Raw genomic sequence first — 25,963 nt, forward strand, 5'->3', positions numbered from 1 at the left:
CTAGTGAGTCTCTCAACGTACCATTTTCTGTGTGCACAATGGGTGCCTAGGATGTTCACTGTTGAATATAAGATGATGCATGTGCAGGCTGTTACATAATTTCTAGCATGATATAACACTGAAAGACATGACTTTTTTAACATGTATCATCAAAGGGGATGAAACAGGTGCATCACTACTATCGAGAAAGCAAAAGACAGTCCTACGAGTGGCAACACACATCTCCAGCCAAGAAGAAATTCAAGTCTCAGCCCTCTGCCAGAAAAATCCTTCCACCCTTTTCTGGTATATGAATGGGCCGATTTTGGGGCACTATCACCAAAAGATGAACAGTGAGCAGTGCCCGGTACAGCGTCATGTTGGAGAATGAGCTAAGGCCAGCAATACGGGGCCGTTGCAGAGGACTTTTGTCTAGATGCGTTCTCATCCTTCACTGCAATGTGCCCCCACCCCCTCACAATGCCGCTGCAACTCTTGCTATCATTTGGAGATTGAGATTTAGATCATACTGCCTTCCCCTACAGCACTGATCTCACTCCTTACCATGTGTTTGGGCCCCTGAAGGTTGCTCTCAGAGGACAACAATTTGAAAATGTTAATGAGGTTAAAGAAGCAGTGCACTCTTGGTTGTGGTCACAACAGAATACCTTTTATTCAAATGGAGTAGAATAATTCGTGCAACAGTATGAGAAGTGTATCAAAAAGGAGGATGGTTAAGTTGAAAAATGTCATCCGGTTTGTAGCTGTAAGTGAAATATATGTTTGCAAAACATAGTTTCCTGTTACTTTTTAAATCATCCTCATAGATTCCACCAAGAACTGGTTTTTCAGTCTATTTGCAGAGGATTTACAGGTCTGCCACCATCCTAGTGCCTCAGTAGATGGTGACGCACTATGGTTTGCCACTGCGCAGTATTCTTTCTGTGATAAATGCTTTACCTCTTGTGTGGTTTCTGCCTGCATTTGGCTTTTTACCTTAACGAAACCCCTCCCCCCCCCCCCCCCCCCCCAACAGCAGCACTATTAGAGCTGTCCCCAATGCTCTCACCTCATTTTATTTAATGCTGCCATTTTACAATCGATTTATAGTCAAAGGATTACAACAAGTTTTAAAGGATTTCCCAATATTCCAAGATTAATCTTGTTTACCACTTCATCCTCTTCCCTTTAAATTGTTTCATGGCAGTTTAAAACACTTGTTATTTACAGAACACAGTTTTATGGTCACAGGATCATAGATCTTATGCGCATTATTTTAAACGTACCAGTTCTACACCTATTCCCTTCCCAACCCACTACTACTCTCTTTAAATTTCATTAATTATCTTATGTACAATTACAGATTATGTTTTATTATATAGTTATACCTATTTCTGTAAGAGTTATCCTAGATTCTCAGGAACATGTTATATGTAAGGTAGCGCAATTGTCAGTGTACCATTAGCAGTAATATTGCACTAGTTTTTACATGAATTTATTTTGGATGGTGTTTTAGTTAAACTGATGTTTGGGGTTAAGTAGTTAATTAGATAAGGCAATAAAGAATGACTACCATACATGAATTAAAGATCTTCCATGATTTTAGTTAAACTGATGTTTGGGGGTTAAGTAGTTAATTAGATAAGGCAATAAAGAATGACTACCATACATGAATTAAAGATCTTCCATGATTTTCAGTCTCAAACTCAACTTGCAATTGGGGACTCTGCCACATTCTTCTGGAAAGCACCATCATTCCAATCTCGCAGCACTGATTTTTAAGCTGACTACACGCATTACAGGCTAGGCTCCTCACCGTTCCTCATCCTCAGCTTCTGACTGTCAAGGTTGTGATGTAATCTGTACTTGTTAAAATATACGTTCTCCTAATTTGGTTGGCATCTTCCCCATTTCCGCTCATTTCTTGGATGACTTTCATTAGTACTATGTTAGACAATAATGGTAAAAGGACGCAAACTTGTCACAAACCTTGGCAAGTGTTGAACTCCTAGAACGCTTCTCTCTCTTACTTCACACCTTTGCTCTTTTCCTTCTTGTGTGTGCTCTAGTCATGTCTGGTAAATTTCCTATTATCCTGCCTTATGCCTTGGGAAAAGCAACAAAGCTGTCAAATGGATCTGTTAAACTGACAGCACTTTTCTCAAATCCATCTAAAGATGTAGTTCCAATGTGGCAGCTGTGGTGATACAAGCCACGCAGCAGTATCCGTTTGCCTGCCCAATGACACTCCTTCGATATAACTGAATGCAATGCTTTTCAATGGTGTATTATAGTATGAGCGGTCAGCTGGCATGCCACTTTGGCATATCTCTGCTCTCGCTTAACTACAGACATCCTATTGTAAAGGATTGCATTAAAGGAGTGAAATTGGACAGGTGCACATATAGTGCCACATGGCTAGTGTTGCCACAGCCACTGCATTGGAATTGCATCTTCACAGTAAATATTTGATCTATAGTAAATATCATTACCCAAAAACATGCCTGATTATCTCAAATTACCTCTGAAATAAAGAGGTTCAGTTTTCCTAACAGGATTAGCAGAAGGACCTTGAAATGAATAACAGAAGAGAAACTCTTCTGTAGTTATATATATGAAGACAATAACTGTTCTCGAAAGAACAGAATACTGTTGATGACCGTGCAGCTTTTCCCTGGAATAAATGATGACTAACTGAAACCCTCAGCTGCCGACAGCTGTTGTTGATATACCTCGATGTGGACAGCTGAAAATGTGTGCCCCAACCGGGACTCGAACTAGGGATCTCCTGCTTACATGGCAGACGCTCTATCCATCTGAGCCACTGAGGACACAGATGAATACCGCCACTGCAGGGACTATAAGGTCTATAAGGTACATTACATATGTAGAATTGCGGACAGGTTGGAATGTGAGTCTCACGGGAAGTGTGCAAGGGATAAGTCCCTGCAGTCGCGGTATTCATCTGTGTCCTTGGTGGCTCAGATGGATAGAGTGTCTACCATGTAAGCAGGAGATCCCGGGTTCGAGTCCCAGTCGGGGCACACATTTTCAGCTGTCCACATTGAGGTATATCAACAACAGCTGTCGGCAGCTGAAGGTTTCAGTTAGTCATCATTTATTCCAGGGAAAAGCTGCACGGTCATCAACAGTATTCTGTTCTTTCGAGAACAGTTACTGTCTTCATATATATAGTTAAAGGCTACCCAGCCATTAACCTTTGTCTGTGCGAATGAGCACAGGTTGCCCAAACTCTTACGGGAATCGCCAAAGCGTGCGCGAGTAATGAGTGAATGGGCAAATGTCTATAAGGTACATTACATATGTAGAATTGTGGACAGGTGGGAATGTCTCACAGGAAGCGTGCAAGGGATAAGTCCCTGCAGTCACGGTATTCATCTGTGTTCTCGGTGGCTCAGATGGATAGAGCGTCTGCCATGTAAGCAGGAGATCCCGGGTTCGAGTCCCGGTCGGGGCACACATTTTCAGCTGTCCACATCGAGGTATACCAACAACAGCTGTCGGCAGCTGAGGGTTTCAGTTAGTCATCATTTCTTCTGTAGTTGGTACTATCTCTGTTGCTTCTCGCTTGTGCTTATGGATAATTGTACACGATTTCCATTCTTCTGGAATCTGTCCCCTAAAATATTATTGAGCGAGTAAGATATGAAGTCCTCCCTAAAGCCTCTACCTTCCAGCTTTCAACACCTTCATAATTGTGTTCTACCATTCTTCTTATTTGCTTCTATTGTCTACATCATATCCATCAGCAACTCTCTCTCCTCGGCATGTAAAATAGTAGCTATAAACTAACATTCATTCTTGTACTATCTTTCATATAATTCTCCTATGCTTTCACTCTAGCTTTCACAGCATCCTCTCATGCCTCATGAACCATTTCTTTTCGCATCTCAGTTTTTCTCGTAAGATTTCTTCTGTTACCCCATGACTGTATTTCTGCCCATTTGCCAATGTTCCCACCCAATCCTCTTTGTCTTTAGGAAGGGATTCAAATCTATTTCTGATGTGATAGTGAATTTTTTATTACCATCTTAATCACTTAGTCTCTCTGCACCAAACTGTTTTAAGACTGTGTTGTTTATTATTCTTGCGTAGCACATTTCAAAGCGCATTCTGCCAATACCTAGCATCCACTCTTCAAAATGATTCACCATCACTAAAGTTTTTAAATGTTGATCTATTTGGTTGATTGTGGGTCTGTCAGGTTTCCATGTATTTGTGATGGACCATTGTTGAGCTAATTAAGATTCTGGCTCACTGTTGAAATGATTAACTCTTCTCTGAGTCTATAGGTATTTTCTTGTCACACCTCAGTTCTGAAGTATCTCAGCACAACCCTCACATTGTATAGCTGGTGTTTTCCATGGTTTTCTTCAGCTCTTCAGAGAAAAGTGTTGTTCTCCATACTTCCTGTCATATTCAAACTTTGATCTGGACTAGGACTTGAACATGGAACCAAGTCACTTGCCAACAGTATTCTTAATGACTGAGCTATCCAGGCAAGGCTCATGACCTGCCTTCCAAAATTCTGCCCAACTTTTCAGATTTCACAGAAGCCCACCTGTAAAAGTTGCTAGACTACCTCTCCTGTAAGAAAGGAAATCACAGAGAAATGGCTCAGTCACAGTCTAGAAGACTGTTCCTCAGTTTCCTTTCTTTCAAGATACTAGTCCAAAAGGATATGTGGCAGAGTGTCTGTGTAATTTGTAAAGTAAGAGACAGGTACTGGCAAAAGTGAATCTGTGAGTCATGCCTAGATGGTGCAGTCAGTAAGAGTATTGCCAAAGAGAGGTTACGTTACATATTCAAAAGTAAGACTCAGGTATATAGTTTCAATCTGCCAATAACATTCAAGATGAGCTGATTCTGCTGAGGGTGGAAGATTTATTCCGGAAGTTACTGGGAGTGTTATTCTCATCCCCCAGTCCTGATTTCAGTTGGGGTTTTCACATTGATAAGTGCGTCCAATGATAAGAAACAGGACTGCATAAAACTCAACTTATTTTATACTCAAATAAATTTTTAAATTCCAACATGGAGATTCTTCACTTTAACATGGTCTATAATGGTGTGTGCAGTCCCACACCTCAAGCTTCAGCCATTGCCTACCATAGGAACACAGTGGTAAGTACGGTGGGCTATTGCTCCTGCATCTGATGCTCCCTAGTAGTATTTATACACCTGGAATACTATCACTGTCACTTTTTAAGGTAGTACTTGTCATGTTTGCTTTATGCCACCCATAATGAACACTACAGAAGCTAAGTAACATCACCATACCTAAAATAACATGAAAATCAATGCTAATGGTCTACACACACCACAAATAGCTCAGTACAGGCAGATGTGACAGAATGTCACTACTGGCTGGAACATTACGTTGTGCACTGCCCCTTGCACTGAGCATTGTCCCACCACCTGTCTTCATATGTGCTTGCTACTACTGTAAAAAGGTTGTCCACAATATGCACAGCTTCACACAAGCACAACATGGTGCACAGTTGTGGCCTGGAGCTTGGCCTGTTTTGACACTGCTCAGTATATCTTGGTCTCGCTCGGTCTCTCTCGGAACTATTCATTACAGCACAAAATTTCATTTAGAAGTGTGATGTGACTTCGTCTCTTCTGGCACTTGGTGCGGCATGACTTTCTTCAGTTTGGCGAATTGTAGTGACAGTGCGGTGCAACCTTCCCTTTAAATGTTCATGGTACGAAGGAAGTTCAAAGGTCCAGTAGCTGTTCACACAAATAGAGGTAATCTAGTAATCTACTGTCACAAGCCTTTAAAAATGAATAGGAATCACAGTCGTTACTAGAGCCCAGATTTTAATGACAAGTCATATTTATTTCTGCACTATAGGGTGAATTTTAGAACAATTTATACACAAATCTAGGCATTTTAGTGTCGAAAAATGTATTTTGATTGTGCATATAAAGTCATATTTCAACAAATTTTAGTAATAGGTCATATTGTGGCTAACTTTTAATATACTAGGTCATATTTCCGTCAACTTTTGCCAAAAATGCACATACCGTTTTTCTCGTATCTTACAGGACACACGAATAAGAAAATGAATATGTTGCTCATGAGACAATATTTAACGCGCTATTACAAAAGATAAACAGATAAATTAGTAAACAGTTTTATTTCTCAGGACTGTAGCAGAAAATCGGTGTACCACAACAGTCATTTCACGAACATAAAACATTGTTGCGCAGAGTCGACAATACGCTCTCAGAGCCAACAAAGGCGGCTTCTGCCATAATAATCATCACAGTTGCACAGGTGTTCCCAGTAACCAGTATGAATAAAGCCTTTGCCTTGTTCAACATGCCCAAAGCAAAGTGCTCCAACAGCGTAAAGTTGTGAGGACATGTTCTAGAATTTGGAGAGAAGTTCTTTAGTACTGATGGGAAAATATTATTTTGTAAACTGAGTGAAGTAAAAGTTAGTGCAGAAAAGTGCTTTAATGTGCAACAACCCTGTAATACCGCTAAACACAGCAGCTGTGTGAAATGAAGTGCTGAAAATAACAGCAGGCAAACGCTGTTATTTGAACAGACAGGTCAATCGTCAACCATGCAATCATTCTGCAAGGATTTGTGTGATATGATGGTGCCTTCAACATCCCATTGGAAAAGCTGAAGAATCCACGCTTCAGATGGATCTTGGAGAAGTACACAACACATCCAGTTCCAGATGAATCTACACTGAGAAAGAACTATTTATCCACATGCTACAATGATGTGCTCAACAAAATACGAATTACTATTGCTGAGCAAAAGGTCTGGCTGTCAACAGATGAAACTACGGATATTAGTGGGTGATATATTGCAAATGTTTTTGTTGGTGTTCTAAAAGTTGATGGTCCTGGAGATATGTTCCTACTAACGTGTGAAGCTCTCGATAGAGTAAACAATTCGACAATTGCTATTTTGTTTGTCAACTCTCTGAAGCTACAGTGGCCGGATGGTGTGAAAAGAGACAACGTTTTGCTGCTTGTAACAGATGGTGCTTCATATATGGCTAAAGCAGCCAAAGGGATTCAGATTCTCTACCCCAGTATGGTGTATTCCAGTTGCCTCGCACATGCGTTGCACAGAGTTGCCGAAGAGGCGTGATCAAATTACCCTGATGTGGACAAATTAATTTCCTGTGGCAAGAAAATCTATGTGGAGGCTCCGCTACAGGTGCAGAAATTCAAGGAACAAGCACCTTCAACGCCCCTCCCACCTAAACCTGTTCTTACACGATGGGGTTCTTGGCTTAATGCTGCTGAGCATTACTGCACCAACTACACCCAAATAAAGACAATCTTCTGTGAGCTTGATAGCGATGAATCATGTGCTATCAAAATTGTGAAAGAAGTTTTTACAGATACATTGTCTCGAAACTTGGCATACATCAACGCCAATTTTTCAGTGATATCAAAAGTTATCAAACGATTGGAAACTGTTGGCACTCAGCTATGTGAGGCCCTGAGTATTGTGCAACATTTGCAGAGGGAGTTGGGTTGAGCTCGTGGTCATGTGGCTGACAATTGCAAAGTGTTCTCCAACGGAATCCTGGATATTCTACACTGTGCTAAATTAGTGACAGTCTTTCAGGGAATGCCACAACATTTGAAGATACTGAAACAAAGCTGAACTCCAGTGACATGACTGCCTTCAAATACGCTCCAGTGACGTCTTGTGAAGTGGAGAGGAGCTTTTCCAGGTACAAAGCTATCCTCAGCAACAACCGTAGATGTTTGACAATGGAAAACCTGAAAATGCACCTTGTGATCCAGTGCAACTTTGCAGATACTGAAGATTGACATACGGTATTAAATAATGTGAAACGCTTTAAATACTATGTAGAAATAAAAACATTGTTTTACTGTTTTGATAGATGATCTTTTCACTGTACTTCGTGTTTAGAAAATAAAACATTCAGACATTCAAAAAATAGGTGCAAATTAGCCACAAACCCTACAGAAAGAAAGAACTATTTTGAGAAGTGAATTTTGTATTTCTTTATGGTGAATAAAAAATTAAATAAACAAACAAGAATGCTTTAAATAAACTTCTTTTAAGTCATATTTTATTTTTTAAGGTCATATTTATGTAAGTTTTAGGTCATAAATGATTGCATATTTCACTGTTTTTTTGGTACTTAAAATCCGGGCCCTAGTCATTACAGACGAAGTGGACTTAGTGAGGGATATTAGAAGAGAATAAACAGCACTGGGGTGTTTTGTTGTCCAATCGAGTGGCCAGACTTGGCAGTCTTGTGAGAATTGTCAGACTTCTACAGGGCATGGAATAGTGGAAGTGACTAATTTAGCCTTGTCTTATGGGCAAAGTGAGGCTGGCAACCCTTACTTACCTTAATAGCATATGCATACCAAAGCACAGAAATTATCCATATCCACCAATAAACGTTTCGGAAGAGAGTCTGCCAAACAATATGTTACATGTTTTGTGTTGCGTACTGCATGGCACTAAGAGTTCATGGACTTTGGTTGCGGCTACGAGGGGACTTCACCAGATGATACAGAAGCTCCACTACACGCAACAAGCGGCTACACGGGTAGCAGGGGTTGTGTGGCGTGGGCTGGGTGGTTTTTTAGGTTAGATGGCATTGGGCAAGTACAGAAAGGCCAACAGCCTCAACGGGTGTGGGGCAAAGTCAGGACATGCAGGGACCAAGCAGCAATCGGTATTGTAATTGTAAACTGTCGAAGATGTGTTGGTAAAGTACCGGAACTTCAAGCGCTGATAGAAAGTACCGAAGCTGAAATCGTTATAGGTACAGGAAGCTGGCTGAAGCCAGAGATAAATTCTGCCGAAATTTTTACAAAGGTACAGACGGTGTTTAGAAAGGATAGATTACATGCAACCGGTGGTGGAGTGTTCGTCGCTGTTAGTAGTAGCTTATCCTGTAGTGAAGTAGAAGTGGATAGTTCCTGAGAATTATTATGGGTAGAGGTTACACTCAACAACCGAGCTAGGTTAATAATTGGCTCCTTTTACCGACCTCCCAACTCAGCAGCATTAGTGGCAGAACAACCGAGAGAAAATTTGGAATACATTTCTCATAAATTTTCTCAGCATGTTATAGTCTTAGGTGGAGATTTCAATTTACCAGATATAGACTGGGACACTCAGATGTTTAGGACGGGTGGTAGGGACAGAGCATCGAGTGACATTATACTGAGTGCACTATCCGAAAATTACCTCGAGCAATTAAACAGAGAACCGACTCGTGGAGATAACATCTTGGACCTACTGATAACAAACAGACCCAAACTTTACGACTCTGTATGTACAGAACAGGGAATCAGTGATCATAAGGCCGTTGCAGCATCCCTGAATATGGAAGTTAGTAGGAATATAAAAAAAGGGAGGAAGGTTTATCTGTTTAGCAAGAGTAATAAATAGAAGGCAGATTTCAGACTACCTAACAGATCAAAACGAAAATTTCTGTTCCGACACTAACAATGTTGAGTGTTTATGGAAAAAGTTCAAGGCAATCGTAAAATGCGTTTTAGACAAGTACGTGCCGAGTAAAACTGTGAGGGACGGAAAAAACCCACCATGGTACAACAACAAAGTTAGGAAACTACTGCGAAAGCAAAGAGAGCTTCACTGCAAGTTTAAACGCAGCCAAAACCTCTCAGACAAACAGAAGCTAAACGATGTCAAAGTTAGCGTAAGGAGGGCTATGCGTGAAGAGTTCAGTGAATTCGAAAGTAAAATTCTATGTACCGACTTGACAGAAAATCCTAGGAAGTTCTGGTCTTACGTTAAATAGGTAAGTGGCTCGAAACAGCATATCCAGACACTTCGGGATGATGATGGCATTGAAACAGAGGATGACACGCGTAAAGCTGAAATACTAAACACCTTTCTCCAAAGCTGTTTCACAGAGGAAGACCGCACTGCAGTTCCTTCTCTAAATCCTCGCACAAACGAAAAAATGGCTGACATCGAAATAAGTGTCCAAGGAATAGAAAAGCAACTGGAATCACTCAACAGAGGAAAGTCCACTGAACCTGACGGGATACCAATTCGATTCCACACAGAGTACGCGAAAGAACTTGCCCCCCTTCTAACAGCCGTGTACCCCAAGTCTCTAGAGGAACGGAAGGTTCCAAATGATTGGAAAAGAGCACAGGTAGTCCCAGTCTTCAAGAAGGGTCGTCAAGCAGATGCGCAAAACTATAGACTTATATCTCTGACGTCGATCTGTTGTAGAATTTTAGAACATGTTTTTTGCTCGAGTATCATGTCGTTTTTGGAAACCCAGAATCTACTATGTAGGAATCAACATGGATTCCGGAAACAGCGATCGTGTGAGACCCAACTCGCTTTATTTGTTCATGAGACCCAGAAAATATTAGATACAGGCTCCCAGGTAGATGCTATTTTTCTTGACTTCCGGAAGGCGTTCGATACAGTTCCGCACTGTCGCCTGATAAACAAAGTAAGAGCCTACGGAATATCAGACCAGCTGTGTGGCTGGATTGAAGAGTTTTTAGCAAACAGAACACAGCATGTTGTTATCAATGGAGAGACGTCTACAGACGTTAAAGTAACCTCTGGCGTGCCACAAGGGAGTGTTATGGGACCATTGCTTTTCACAATATATATAAATGACCTAGTAGATAGTGTCGGAAGTCCCATGCGGCTTTTTGCGGATGATGCTGTAGTATACAGAGAAGTTGCAGCATTAGAAAATTGTAGCGAAATGCAGGAAGATCTGCAGCGGATAGGCACTTGGTGCAGGGAGTGGCAACTGACCCTTAACATAGACAAATGTAATGTATTGCGAATACATAGAAAGAAGGATCCTTTATTGTATAATTATATGATAGCGGAACAAACACTGGTAGCAGTTACTTCTGTAAAATATCTGGGAGTATGCGTGCAGAACGATTTGAAGTGGAATGATCATATAAAATTAATTGTTGGTAAGGCGGGTACCAGGTTGAGATTCATTGGGAGAGTCCTTAGAAAATGTAGTCCATCAACAAAGGAGGTGGCTTACAAAACACTCGTTCGACCTGTACTTGAGTATTGCTCATCAGTGTGGGATCTGTACCAGATCGGGTTGACGGAGGAGATAGAGAAGATCCAAAGAAGAGCGGCGCGTTTCGTCACAGGGTTATTTGGTAACTGTGATAGCGTTACGGAGATGTTTAACAAACTCAAGTGGCAGACTCTGCAAGAGAGGCGCTCTGCATCGCAGTGTAGCTTGCTCGCCAGGTTTCGAGAGGGTGCGTTTCTGGATGAGGTATCGAATATATTGCTTCCCCCTACTTATACCTCCGAGGAGATCACGAATGTAAAATTAGAGAGATTAGAGCGCACACAGAGGCTTTCAGACAGTCGTTCTTCCTGTGAACCATACGCGACTGGAACAGAAAAGGGAGGTAATGACAGTGGCACGTAAAGTGCCCTCCGCCACACACCGTTGGGTGGCTTGCGGAGTATAAATGTAGATGTAGATGATGCCTGAGGAGGAATGTTTCAATTTGCCTAAGCTCTTTGACACTAAACAAAATGTGAATTTCGAGGAAGTGACCAAGGCACTGAAAGAATTACAGGAACAGTTTTCTGAATATCTGCAGGATGCTGACAACCTCATAACTGAAACTTCCTGGCAGATTAAAACTGTGTGCCCGACCGAGACTCGAACTCCCGAGTTCGAGTCTCGGTCGGGCACACAGTTTTAATCTGCCAGGAAGTTTCATATCAGCGCACACTCCGCTGCAGAGTGAAAATCTCATTCTGGAAACCTCATAACTGTTTTTGAACTGTTTTCGAGACTGTATGTCATTTCATTTGAAAGTGTCCCTATGTGTATGCAGAAGGAAATGATCAATCTGTAATGTAATTCCCATTTAAAATACCAAATCTTTTGTGTTAGAAGTGTCCAGGAGTTCTACAAGTTTTCCTAGGGATGAGTTTCCAAGTCTTCAAAATGAGGGCGCAAAAGTGGCATCAATTATGATATATTTGTGTGTGTGAAAGGCTTTGTTAGAATATGAAACTACAGAAGGTACAATCACATTGCAACCAGAACAACGTGTCTGTTTGTATGTCAACAGTTTGTGCCAGATATAAATTTTGTTATGTCTTCAGTGAGTAAACAGTAATTAAATAATAGTGTTTTATTTGTGATCTATGATGTTGAGAAGTACGAAATCATACTGCTCACAAGCCATTCAATTTGTTCCTTGTGTGATTGTCCTGCCAAAAAATGCAGTGCGATCACAATTTCCACATCTTCGTGTTGAGAGAGCAGGACGTGGTGTTGGGAGAAATGTGCAGTCAGTAAAAAAAATCCACAGTATGCATGTGAAAGTTCTTGGCAACCCTTCATCTGAGTATGAAACTGCATAGTACAGATTCAAGAACGTCCAAAGATTTCCCCATCTAGTGGTACACCACACACTGTATTTTCCATACTGCACAATCATTCTCTTTGATGACTTATGAAGACTGAGCATGGAGCATCTTTGAGACTGGAGTTACCATAATAAAATACTCAGAAAATGATAGCATGATATGGGCAGTTTTGCCAAGCTCTACTGACATCATCTCAAAGAGATGCAATGCTGTCAACTATTCAGAAAAACCTACTGACAGCCACTTTAGTTCATCCATTTAATGCTGTTTGATGAAATCTGTGACTCATTATGATATAACCTAATTTTAAACAGCATCTCTGCTTGTCACATTTTTACTAAACATCCACAAAACCCTTTGAACACTTTCATTCTATACTCTGGTAGATACAGTGGTTAGCACATCTTCAGGTTGTTTTATTTTGGTACAAAGATGGTTATACGTTGATTGTTATTCACAACATGGCACTGAAACTTATTTATGAACAAATAAGATTACTTACAAATTGTTGATCTTTAAGTATTCCTGGCATACTGAATACCTGATGATGACGAACATGTTTGGCAAGTACCTGTACCCACATGAAATATCAAAGTGAATGATGACCACCTGCAGTCCCAGAACATCAATGAATATGGTGACTCTAAAAGCTGCTTATTGCAGGCTATTTTCATATAAACAAGTTAGTGAAAACTTGCAAGTAATTTTAATTGTTTGTAGTGCAAGATTTAGTGTCACATTCCTAACAGCAAGCAACATAACTGTATTTATAACAAAACAAAATGCAAAGCAGATGGCTTGCTGAAGATATTCATCTGTGGACGAGGTTATATATGTTCAAAATGTGACATGATGTTTAATATAAAAGTGTTTCTTTGTTAACAATACTAGTTATTAGCAGCAATTCTTTAATTGCTTACCACATGTTAGAGCAGTATTTATTGCTTCCTTTACATTTGGATTGCAATTAACAGTATTGATTCTGCACCTACGTTAGTAGCTTTTTTTTTTGTAGCCACTTGAGTAAAATCTAAATCTTTTTATAGCTATAGTTGTTTATATGTTAGTGGTTGCTTTGGCATAATTCAGAGGCTCCTATCTTTATGTCACATTTCCCTGATGACAGCTGGGTTGCATAGCCTCACATAACCACAGTGACACAATTATTAAGTCTTAGCCTGTAGCCGCAGGTACAATTTTCCACCAAATATTTCGACTCCTGATGTGGGAGACACTATCAGAGGTAAACTCCTCACACTGGCTGCTTTGAAAAAAGGAAACTTTGAATATTTTCCTGACAACTGCTGGAACAGCTGTACCTTTTACTCTTATTGGAAAAACAGCTACTGCACCGTGATGTTATGGTGCAATTCACAGTGACAAGGACACAATGAATCTGGTGGATATGCACCTGAAGTAATGGTGATTCATCTACTGCTGTCAAAAAACTGCTTCCTCAGCAAATTCAGAGTTTTTGCAGTGTCCTTGCAGCATAGTAAAAAGGGTAGACAATAGGATGACCTTGCTCTCTTCTTCCAAAATTCATATGCTTAAATTTTCTCAACACACATACCAAGAAGGAGAGGCTTCTTTCCCATAGCCAATACTCAACTGTGTTGTACTTTGGAAGTGTATCCATCATGCACCATGTGACCTGACTGCTAATTACTACTTGTTTAATGTAATAAAATGATGATCTTTGCATAATAATAATAATTCATGTGGTTCAATGGTCAGGAGCAAGTCTTCCAAGTGGCTGTCATTTTGATGAATTGTGTGTCTCTAACTTAACCAGTAATCCAATAGGGGAAACGGCAACTACAGTTCAATGTGGAATCCAAAATGTGTCATTACTGACAACTCTTCACATGACTGAGATGTCAAGCCTGGATTAAAGTCACAATGAAAATTTCTGTTTTCCATCCGGGATTCAATCCCACAACCTCTCGGATTCCAGGCATGCACTTTAGCACTACACTGCCAGGCCTATCAGTGATACTTCATGATTTGTTATGGTTTTAACAGGGTCAACTTTTGAAATCTTACCTTTGAAAGGTTAAAAGAGTTCAATTACTTTGGTAAAATTTAGAGTCTGAACCAATGGACTGTTAATGCATCTTAATGTGCAGTGCACTAGCTTGTGGGTCAGGAATGTGAGCTAGACAAGAATTGAATCCACTATCTGGTTAATGACTGTTGGTGTGGTACACTAGTCAACTTGAATGGGGTTATTAAGCAGTTTTCCACATTTTTAAGGCAAATGCTGAGCTATTGCTTAACTTTCACCTCAGAAAATACAATTCACAAACAGTTAAAAATATAACACCACACACAACCTGAGTCACAGACAGATGGTGCACACGACTTCCCTCCCTTATGCTGACTGACAACTGTAGCACCGGAAGTGCATCCGGCCACAAAGTTAAAATAAAGTTTCCCAAATCTTGAAAACAGTGTACCCCATACCGTGGAAGAAGCACTAGCACAGAGTGGCAGTGAAATAAATATATATACTTTCTGGCCATCTATCCAAGTTATAAATGATACAGCATTTTTCAGTATTAATTTTGTTTCCAATCAACAGCTAATAGCAAAATTGTAATTCATAGTGAGACAACAGAAGACCTTGGCTGTAACCATTGATGAAGGACAAGTTGGTTGTTTTGAGAAATTGTCTAGTAATGTTTCAGTAAAGTCTTATATATGTGATTTTCAAGTACATCCACTGTGATTTTATTTTATTTATTTGTTTTTTTGTTTTGCTCAAATAAGTTATTGTTTTCAAATATTTATAGAGTAATAACATATTTTAAAAATATCATAACTTCTGTCCAAAATTTTATTTTTGAAAATGTGCCAACAGGTACTTAACTGAGTGCACTTACCACCGTTTACCTTAACAAAACATTACTGTGAAACAGCTCAAAAAATACAAATTTATAAGATCCAAATTGTTTCAGTTTTTATTACTATCATTTCCATTATCAATTTTTGCAATAATACAGTATAGAAACCTAAAAAATTAATCTATGACTCATCACAACATAAAATTAATTTCATTGTCACCTTACTACAGCATGTAAATAAGGTTACAGGTGGCCCTTAACATCACACTGCCATATACGTTCATGTAAACAATGGCTAGGGACACAACATAGTTTACTTGCTTAAATAATTGATCACATTTACCCAAGAAGCAACAACTTTTGTAGCATATTTGTGTTCAGAAACATATTCAGGATCTTTATCCAAGTCGTAGTTACTCACATCATCCTTGGATTTTTACAAATTGACCCTAAAAACATTTTTCTGACACAAACACTGTACATGTCACTACTACTGGCAGACATGTTTTAGCATATACCACTGTTTACATGGACATGTCCTGACAAAGTTGCCATCAGTGATAATGTGAAATTAGAGATACAGCTGCCAATTATTTATTGTGAAATTATCAACTAATACGAATAAAGCATATCAGATGCCATGTTTCACATGCAATAACTCTGTTCCTCACTGACAGTCCCTTACCACTGTTCACAGCTGAGGTCTTCAATAATGATAACACTAACCCATAGGGGTTAGTGTTATGAAATCAGTATCTACATCAATATATGACAATAAATTTTTCAACACATTTATGAAAATAATAAATATGGTTAGTGAGAACAAATTTGCCATTGCATGATTGTGTTTGTGGAATTTTAGTGCTGTAATAGTAACTGAAGCCAATGCAGACCTGTTGAAGGGAAAGTTACCAGTAAAGCACTAAATAAAACAGAAGTAATTCCTTGATGACACAAACTTTACTGATCCCAAAATATTGCATTTTACTTAAAAGTGATTTCAGGGCTGTCATAAGTTCCCCCATGTGAAATTCCCTGATTTTCAGACAAGTTTTAGCATTTTTCCCTGTCAAATTTTGAGATCCTAAAAAAAGGTAAATGCTTCTGTATTTCTTAACAGGTTATTAACTCTTTAGTTTTGAATGAGCAGCAAGATGTTTCGTTTACAGGATTTATGAGCTGAAGGGTAAGTAAATAGGTTAAGTTGTATAAATGAAAGCAATTTTTAGATGAAGAATTTCTGTTTTTATTAATGAGTTAACTCTAACATTGAATTAACAGCAATCCCATAGTTGTTGATGCTAAATCAGAAAAAAATGAGAGAAGAACATTTTATTCAAGGACTTTTCTTTCATTGCTGTTAGCTTATTTTTTTAGTTGCTTTATTCAATTTTTAAATATACAGATGGTGAACACACATTGTAAAACACTCTTGTAAAAATGCTACAAAAATATCAGTCCTCTTCAAATGTAGAACAAGTACTAGCACACATTTGTATGTCTGTGATTTATCCTTCAGAACACAAATTTATCAAAGCAAAGGATTAAAGTGTGTACAGAAAACTTTACTTGGCTAATATTGTTTTTCAACTAATAGCTATGACAGTGGCATGTCATAAAATAATAATTTAAAAGAAACTTTTACGGCAGAAACCAATATTTAATTACAATTTATCACTCCAAAATCTCAGACATCATCATGTTGAATGTTTTGATTTTAGGGTGTTTATATTAATGAAATGGCATCAAATCACCATACAAATTGTTTGACTCACAATGCAAGACTTTAATATGAACCAAAAACTGTTCATCAGATTAAAATCAATAACAAATTTGAAGTTTGTTGAAACTACTTTAAAGTGCTGCCAATCTCATGATTAAATGAAAACTAAACAGAAGTTTTGCTTTTTCATCAGGTGTTACAGTATGTGAAACATCAGTAATTTTTAGCAAATTAAGTGACACTTTCAGTCCTTTCATGTAAAATTCAAACAAATTTTAAGCTGCGAGTAAACACGCTGTGTGCATAAAATGAGCAGTCACAAGATTTTGGTATTTCAGTCTTAAATGATAGAGGTATTTCTACATAGCTGCAACACCAATAGTTACCAGCAGTCCCAATAACTACCACTGGGAATGGAGGACTAAGCAAGTGGAACAACTATATAAAAATGCTAAAGTAATATAACAGGACATACAGATAAAAATAATAACAGTACATTACTTCATTTTTTTCTGTGCGGTGGTTATCATATATTTTATTAGGTGCACTCAAAGGAAATTTAAAATTTGTACTTGAAGTTAATTTTCAGCAAATACTGAATGTTTATCTGTCCAATATCACACACAATCTGAAAAGTTGTTATGGAAGGAAATAAGAATTATTAACAACAATTCAAATCATATAACTATAGTACACAGCCTTGTACACATTGTTTGAAATGGCAATTCACCTGAGCATTAATATTATTGATTTACTACTATCTCATTTCTAAGTTTTTTCGCAAACCCTATAAGTCATTTTTTCAAATGATGAGCTGAGGACACCTACTGCAGCAGAGATGACATAAAAAACTATTCTTCAGAATACATCTTTCTTTCCACCCTCCTTAAAGATTAGAAGTGTTGTTGGGCTACGACACAAACCGTTTGTAGCTAAAGTCTTTATGAGTTTTCTTTTTTGTGTATGCAGTCTACATCTGGCACATAGCTGCCTGGCCACTATTTCCCTAAATAAGCATGGATTGTTATGGGCTGTCTGCTACTGTCAAGATTCTGGCATTAAATATTACAGGGACATTTGGAAAAAATGGTCACAAACTAGAGTGTATAAAACATGTATTCATATGCTGCCAAGCCTGGCATACTGAACATCAAAATGTAGACAGAGGTCTTTTCAGTCACCTTTTTCATTAGGTTTCATACTTTGTAACACCTTCATGCTACCATATAGGATTTATGAACTCTCCAGGTAAGATAATGTATCAGACCAGACAAACATGAAAGAGTTATGTTGTTTAACGTAACATTAAAGTTTAAAAATTAGGAACAGCACTGGTGTACATTTAATGACTTTTCTCTGTGAAATAATAAAACTTTGTATTTTCTCAAAAAAAAAAAAAAATAAAAAATAAAAAAAAAAAAAATAAAAAAAAAATAAAAAAATCAAGTCAATCAATGAAAACCAGTCAAAACTCCTTTGTGAGAGAAGCAATCTCTTCATCAATTTCACTAAGTACAGTGGCTCTTTTGGCTAGTAACCATGACTTTTTGGCCGCCAGTTCTTTAACTTGCTTCCATCTAGCTCTCTCAGCTTCTCCATCTTCTTCATGTTGCTTCTGCCTTAAAGCTTCATCATACCGATCTCAGGCATTGCAATAGTCCTGAATCATTCTCTTGTTAAAGTCAATCTTGAAGACACCATCAACCAATTTCAGGCAATCATATACTTAACATATAGCTACCAATGACGGTTTCTTGGTTGACTGTCATACACTCTTTATTAATGGAAAAATCTTGCTCTACAATGGCTCGATCACGGCTCATAATGAGAACCTTTCGAAGAAAGCTATACAAATGCTGACAGGTGGTATCACTATCCAATGGGTCTCTCCAAAAGTGATCAATTCTCATCTCAGTCCTCTTGTAGTTTGCACACAGAGTCCCAAAAATACCTCCTTACCAAGGAATTGCACAAATTCTTTATCAACTTTATCACAGTCATTAGCACTTATCCAATTCTGCACGACATTCAAGATTCTAGCCTTGCTAGTTTTTGGACTGTTATTTATGATGACTGGATCACAACAGCTTATGTATCTACAAATTCTGTACTTCAAAGGTGACTCTAGAAGGAGGTTATGCACATTTCAACCAGAAAGTTGCTGCACTCAGTACTGAAAGTGTCTTTGACAGACACTTTTACTTTTCTGAACACAGATTGAACAGCATGACCTAAATTCATGTCTACTGCACGAATCAGACCAGTTTTATTATCAAGTTTAATATCACACACACTGATTTCACGGCAGATAATACTTCAGTCTTAACAACTACGGACATCACATCACCAAGAAGAAATGACAAAGCATTGCCCAAGAATGGTACCATGGGGGTCACACACTGTAATTCCCTCAAAAGGAGAATGACCTGCCCCGAAACAAAGCTAAAGAAGGATAGTTTAGCCAGCAGCAGAGGATCTTCAAGGTACTTCAACATCATTCACCAGCTGTAACTATCTATTTTAATCTTGTGCTCCTTTACTTTGTCCCCATAAATCTTTAGAAAGGAGACAATTTTTACACCTGGTCAGCCGCGTGCTCGTTTTCCAGACAGCGCATACAGAAAATTTTTTTAGGGAAGTGCAGATTTTTAAGTTTATTAAATCTTTTGTAATCAGTTCGCCATTCAGGTAAATTCTTCAACATATTATAAACTCATCTCAGAAAAGGTGCAATGCTGCAGTTAGTCGTTAAGGTTGCTTTCTTGAAACTCAGATGAAGGCCACAAGATCCCCTATCAATAAAAGTTTATGCACTGTCTCACTGTACTCTTCAGATCGAGACACAAATCCTTCAAGAATACCCAATGAACTTTAGGCCCACCCACTGATACCTGAAGCATGTTGGTAAGATTCAGATCAGAAGTTTCTATCTTAAAGCATACATCATATCAACAGCAGTGGTAAGGCTTGAAAACGCAGATGAAAAAATAATGCATTTCAACTTGTTTGTTAACTTGTGCCAATATCTGAGAGCAATATCCATTTGCTGCAGCTCAGCCACCTTGTTAAGGCTCGACATCAAATAAGATTGTAAAAGAAATGCCCCCTTCACGATCTTCAAAAATATTTTTTCAAAAGTGTGGAACTAACCCATGAACAATACTATACGATGTCTTGGTCCGCCCAAACTGCATCTTATTAGCTACATTATTGTTAGGGAACATGACTGGAAACAAAGCAGTCTGCTTTCCTGTGGTAGAAAAGGACATATTATTTTCGACAGCCCGCAAAGTTCACAATATTTCTGCCCTCGTGACATCATCCTGAATCAGGTACTTCGAAATATGACTGTTAGCCAATGCAGCATTAGTGGCAGTGGTGGAGATGAGAATACGACTGTTAGTTGACCCAGTGTTAGTGGCAGTGATGGAGGTGACACCATGCTGCAATAGCTGGGAGGTCGACAAATTGACCATCAACTGTGGGCTTCCCAATTCGCCAGTCCTATCAAACATCAAGGGAGCATCTTCATTATGCCCACTTATCTCACCAGAAACAGGGAGCATGATCTGAAAGTATCAGCACCCTGAAAACAATCAAATATTCAAATACGACGATGCCATGACCCTTGTGAAACTGCATACCTGTCAACCTTTAAAATCCAAACCTCGGGAGATGAAGTTTAAAAAAATCAGGAGGTACAAAAGATCAAAAATCGTGGCTCTTTTTCAATGTAGTCCCAAGACAATTGATGTGAGTCTTTTCTTTTATGGCAAGAGCTATATAATAGCAATAAAAATACAAATAAAAACACTGGAACTACCCAAAACGTCAATTCTGTACCTGTTATCTGTAGCACAGTTCAACTGTGGTACTAGGTTGGGAAGTTTTTTGACCATTTCTCCCACAATTGTGACAATTATTGTCCTTGCAGAGCTGTATTTTTTTCCTATACTGCTATTTAGTAATATTTTTTCTGAAAAGGTCACTCATATGGTCAGTGCAATTAATTGGCAAATTGTAAATGATGTAAATAATTGTAACACTGAATTCCAATTTTTTCAATTAGTGAGAAACTGAACATTTTCCCGGTGGTTTGAAACATCACTTTTTTATGGTGTGAAAAGCAGCTATTGACCATAAATAAAGAAAAGTGGGAGGTAATCCACATGAGTAATAAAAGAAATCTTGTACTACAAATGTTTAGGCGATATAAATTCAAGAGCTGCTGTTGCTGCTGTTGTTGTTGTTGTTGTAGCTTCACTAATGCCCATGGCCTTACTGCTATTGGACACTACCTTTCCCAATGCCTGATGGATTCTTTCCCAGTCACCAGGACCTACTGTACCCTCATCCACAATTACTTCCCTTTGAAGGTGCTACCTATAAACAGATCTGGAGTACGGCTAAGGGCATCCGCATGGAGCCATCCTATGCCAACCTATTCATGGGCCATCTAGAGGAATCCTTCCTGAACAACCAGAATCCCAAACCCTTCACCTGGTTCAGGTTCACTGAAGACATCTTCATGATCTGGATTGAGGGTGAGGCCACACTATCCACATTCCTCCAGAACCTCAACACCTTCTCCCCCATTTTCTTCACCTGGTCATACTCAACACAACAAGCCACCTTCCTCAATGTTGACCTCCACCTCAAAGATTCCACATCAGTATCTCCACCCATATCAAATCTACCAACCACCAGCAATACCTCCACTTTGACAGCTGCCACCCAATCCATACCAAGAAGTCCCTTCCACAAATCCTAGCCACCCACGGCCGTCGCATCTGTAGTGATGAGCAGTCCTTTCAAAATGTGCCGAGGATCTCACTGAGGCCTTCACAAGCCATAATTCCTATCACTGTCTGGCCATGGAGGAGCATTCCCCTCAAGACACAGTACCACTAGGACTGGAGCAATTGAATTATATTCTCCACCAGGGTTTTGATTCCTCTTGTCTTGTTCTGAAATGAGAAATGTCCTACCCACTATCCTTCCAACAGTGGTATTCTGCTGCCCACTGAACCTACACAATATTCTCATCCATCCCTACACAACCAAAACCCCTGCTCCCAACCCCTTGCCTTGAGGCTCATATCTCTGTAATAGAACTTGTCAAATTCTGGGAAAAAAGATTTCTCAATGGTAAGGGAAGTATTATTTGATGCAGCTCTCCAAGCTTCTATACCCTGTGCAAGCTTCTCCGAGTAACTACTGCACCCTACATCCTTCTGACTCTGTTTAGTGTATTCATGCCTTGGTCTCCCTCTACAATTTTTACCCTCCGCACTTCCCTCCAAATACTGAATTGATGATACCTCGATGCCTCAGAACATGTCCTACCAACCGATCCCTTCTTCTAGTCTAGTTGTGCCACAAATTCCTCTTCTCCTCAATTCTATTCAGTACCTCCTCATTAGTAAAGTGATCTACCAATCTAATTTTCAGCATTCTTCTATAGCACCACATTTTGAAAGCTTCTATTCTCTTCTTGTCTTAACTACTTGGCATCCTTTGTTTCCTTTACTGCTTGCTCAATATACAGATTGAATAACATCACGGATAAGCTACAACCCTGTCTCACTCCCTTCCCAACCAGCTTCCCTTTCATGCCCCTCGACTCATATAACTTCCATCTGGTTTCTGCACAAACTGCAAATAGCTTTTCGCTCCCTGTATTTCACACCTGCCACCTTCAGAATTTGAAAGATAGTATTCCAGTGAACATTGTCAAAAGCTTTCTCCAAGTCTACAAATGCTAGAAATGTAGGTTTGTCTTTCCTTAATCTATCTTCTAAGATAAGTCATAGCATCAGTATTGCCTCACGTGTTCCAACATTTCTGCAGAATCCAAACTGATCTTCCCCAAGGTCGGCTTCTACAAGTTTTTACATTCGTCTGGAAGGAATTCGTGTTAGTATTTTGCAGCCATGATTCATTAAACTGATAGTTTGGTAATTTTCACACCTGTCAACACTTGCTTTCTTTGGGATTCGAAATGGGACGAGGTAATTGACCTTAATAAATAAAACAGTGCTATTTTCTGTATTTTTAGTGGATCAAGTGATTTTTAAAAGTAATTTTTGCACAGAACCACTATAATATGATTAAAATCCACCATAATTTCCACTAGCCACTAGACGGGTACTCAAAACCACCAGATTTAGTGAGAAAACCACCAACTTGGCAGCACTGGCACAGTGAAAAAAGACAAAAGCAAGCCCAAACAGAGCACAAAACTGGACAATATGAGTATACATTCTACAAAGTGTGCAGGAAAGAGGAAAAAGTACAATCTATGGCATGTCACATGAGACTTCGTGATTTCTACAAACTCTGAGAAGTACATTGATTAAAAGGACTAACAGTAAAAACACTCTCCAAAATCAGCCCAAAACCAAAATGATGGGTTTGCAAAACAATTGTCTTAGGTTTGATGATCATTAGCTAAGAATTGGGAGAAACAATGAAATTATCAGGATGCAGGAGAAAAACCTGAAAATCAGGAGGCTCCCGCCTAAATCAGGACAGTTGGCAGGTCTGCACTATCAGGGGGAAAATAGTGGTTGTCAATATATGGATATGTCTAGTTTCAGAATACAGGCGTGGTGAACAAGGGATTAACAAAATCAACCCCTTCGTCTAAAGGCAAAGCAATAAGAACAGGAACATCAGGAAAGCATGGGGTGAGGTTTACCTTCCCGATTCTCCATCTTCCATGAAAAACTGGTGGCAAGTTTTCATAATGAGCATAAAAAGTTGTTATTAGAAAAGGATATGTTACATAAAGCTGTGCGACGGTATGTTCAAAATGGCAAAGTCTATCGGTCACCTTTCAGCACCACTCTGTTGGCAAGGTTTTCCAGCTCGCCTGACATTTTGGTTCTCCTCGCTTACGTTTCAAAGCATTGTTGGAATACCCTGTTAATGGCCTAACGCAGAACCAAAACAGCAGAGTGAAAAAATAATGTACTCATTGAAAATAAAATCCCATTAAGGTCAGTGAGATGATGTGTAAGAGCCTATGCATCAGGTAACAGTTGTAACACTTCACTTACTGAGTACTGATGAAAAAGACAAATGTCCACAGTATTCTTGACTGCCGCAAATGCATTGGAATGCTTAGCTCCTTCCACATGGCTGATTATGGCCATATTCCCTATGCTGCTGAGAGCAAAAGGCTTGCTGCTTACTGTGCAATATGCAATTCTGATGTATTGTGGGCCTTGATACCCTCAAAATTTCAGTCATTGAGCCATTCAGCATTGAATTTCACCTTGCTTGGTTTCTCCATGATATACAATTAGAACACTGCCACATGACTATGGACGAAAATTTGTTTACTGAAATCACTCATGCAACAATTAAAAGCTGGTGCACCTTCAAAGGTGAGATGCCACACAAAAACAGATTTTCCTGACAAGCCAAGGAAATTTCTGGTGGATTCTTTGATACCTGCCTCTCCTGCCTGTGTGTGTGTGTGGAGGCTCAACCTTGAGACTGTGAGAATAAAGTATTCACAGAACCCTCATGCCTTAGAAATGGTCCAAGTTCTCAAAATGAGATTCTGGCAAGTGATAGCACAATATTTTCGTATCTACCGTGTTATATGAGTAACTGTAGACTTACGTAACAGAATGATGTAATTTTTTAAGTCTTTGAAGGCTGCTGAACAAGAATTAGTGTTGCTTCGCAATGCAATAAGATAAGTTAAGAAATTAAATGTTTGTTTTTATTCCGAAAATGTGATTTTTCATTAACTTTTGACCTAAATTAACCATATTTCCTCATTTAATAAACAACTGTTTCAGGATTCTGTCACAACTGCAAGTGCATTAGGATGTTAGTAAGGAGACAATGTGTATCTGGTTTGTGAAAACTGACACATGAACATTACACGAAGAATGTAAAAAATAGGATGTACAAAGAGATGGTTGAAAAATTTCTGGGCAGTACTCCATCTGTGGATCACAGTGCTGTTATAGAAACTAACCTACAAAATTTTAGATGAAGTTTCAGGAAAAATTCATTTGTTTGATAATATAGCCCATAGCTGCTTCATAATAACTGAAGGTATTTTAAATCCATCTTTGAAGCTATGGTACAAGAAACAATGGTGCCAAATGAGGAAATATAAAAAAAAAAAAAATTTGCACACAGATGGCATTTTCTGATGTGAGCAATAATCTTAAGTACTAATATCAACGTCTTTTGTAATGAACTGTTTTTAGATGGAGAAAGCAAACCAAATGGTATTCCATTAAGTCCACTGCTGTTATTTTATTTCAATAAAAACGAAACATATTTGGTGACAAAAATGTGTGTTTCGTTGGAGTCGCAAGACACATTTGAAAATACCTTCACTGATCTCAGAAATAACCTCAGAAAAAAGTAGGTCTCTTGAAAGAAGTGTATAAGGCGGGGAAGAGTTGTGTAAACCAACACTACAGGTGGTACTACTATGTTCGTTATTTTCAGTTACTATCCATTGTGTTATGTCTATTATTTTACAGGTACTGTGAGATTTTTCTTTCAAGAAATATATGAGTATATAGTGTACAAACCACCAGTGACTGCCACAATTTTCTTCCTCTTATCGTCCTCAATTTCTAATAAAAGTGTCAAAATGTAATAGAATAAATCAAATGTCCATAAAACGCCACACTGTACAATGAACTTGCATTGAGATAGTTGCAATTCCTGAAATCCACCGCCTGCGCCTCTGGCCTGCTGAGGAGCACCACAATCCTGGATCCATGGATAAATCACGAAAATCTGCCGCATTACGCCACACACAAACAGATCCAGCCTGCGTGCTGATTGGTGAGACTAGATCCGAAGGGCAGGGCCTGCATGTTTATGGGAAACAGTGGCCTTCAGATTGACAGGCCCGATCTGTTAGATACACCCAGAGAAATGGCCTGCGGTTTTGGTCCGTTGCGGAAATCCGTTTGTGTGGTGTCACAAACATCACGTCGATGAAATGACACCATAA

At 39.0% G+C, this 25,963-nt stretch overlaps 1 protein-coding gene and 1 non-coding gene across 5 annotated transcripts in view; one reads left to right on the forward strand and one right to left on the reverse strand.

Annotated features, from left to right (window-relative positions):
- Window positions 1–25,963, reverse strand: part of LOC124615487 (GATOR complex protein WDR59) — a 272,429-nt gene that overhangs the window by 227,988 nt on the left and 18,478 nt on the right. The window lies entirely within an intron of this gene.
- Trnat-ugu lies at window positions 3,383–3,457 on the forward strand. The gene has a single exon. It is a non-coding gene; the product is annotated as a tRNA-Thr (tRNA).

The sequence above is a fragment of the Schistocerca americana genome, chromosome 5, assembly GCF_021461395.2.
Source record: "Schistocerca americana isolate TAMUIC-IGC-003095 chromosome 5, iqSchAmer2.1, whole genome shotgun sequence".
Lineage (NCBI taxonomy): Eukaryota > Metazoa > Arthropoda > Insecta > Orthoptera > Acrididae > Schistocerca > Schistocerca americana.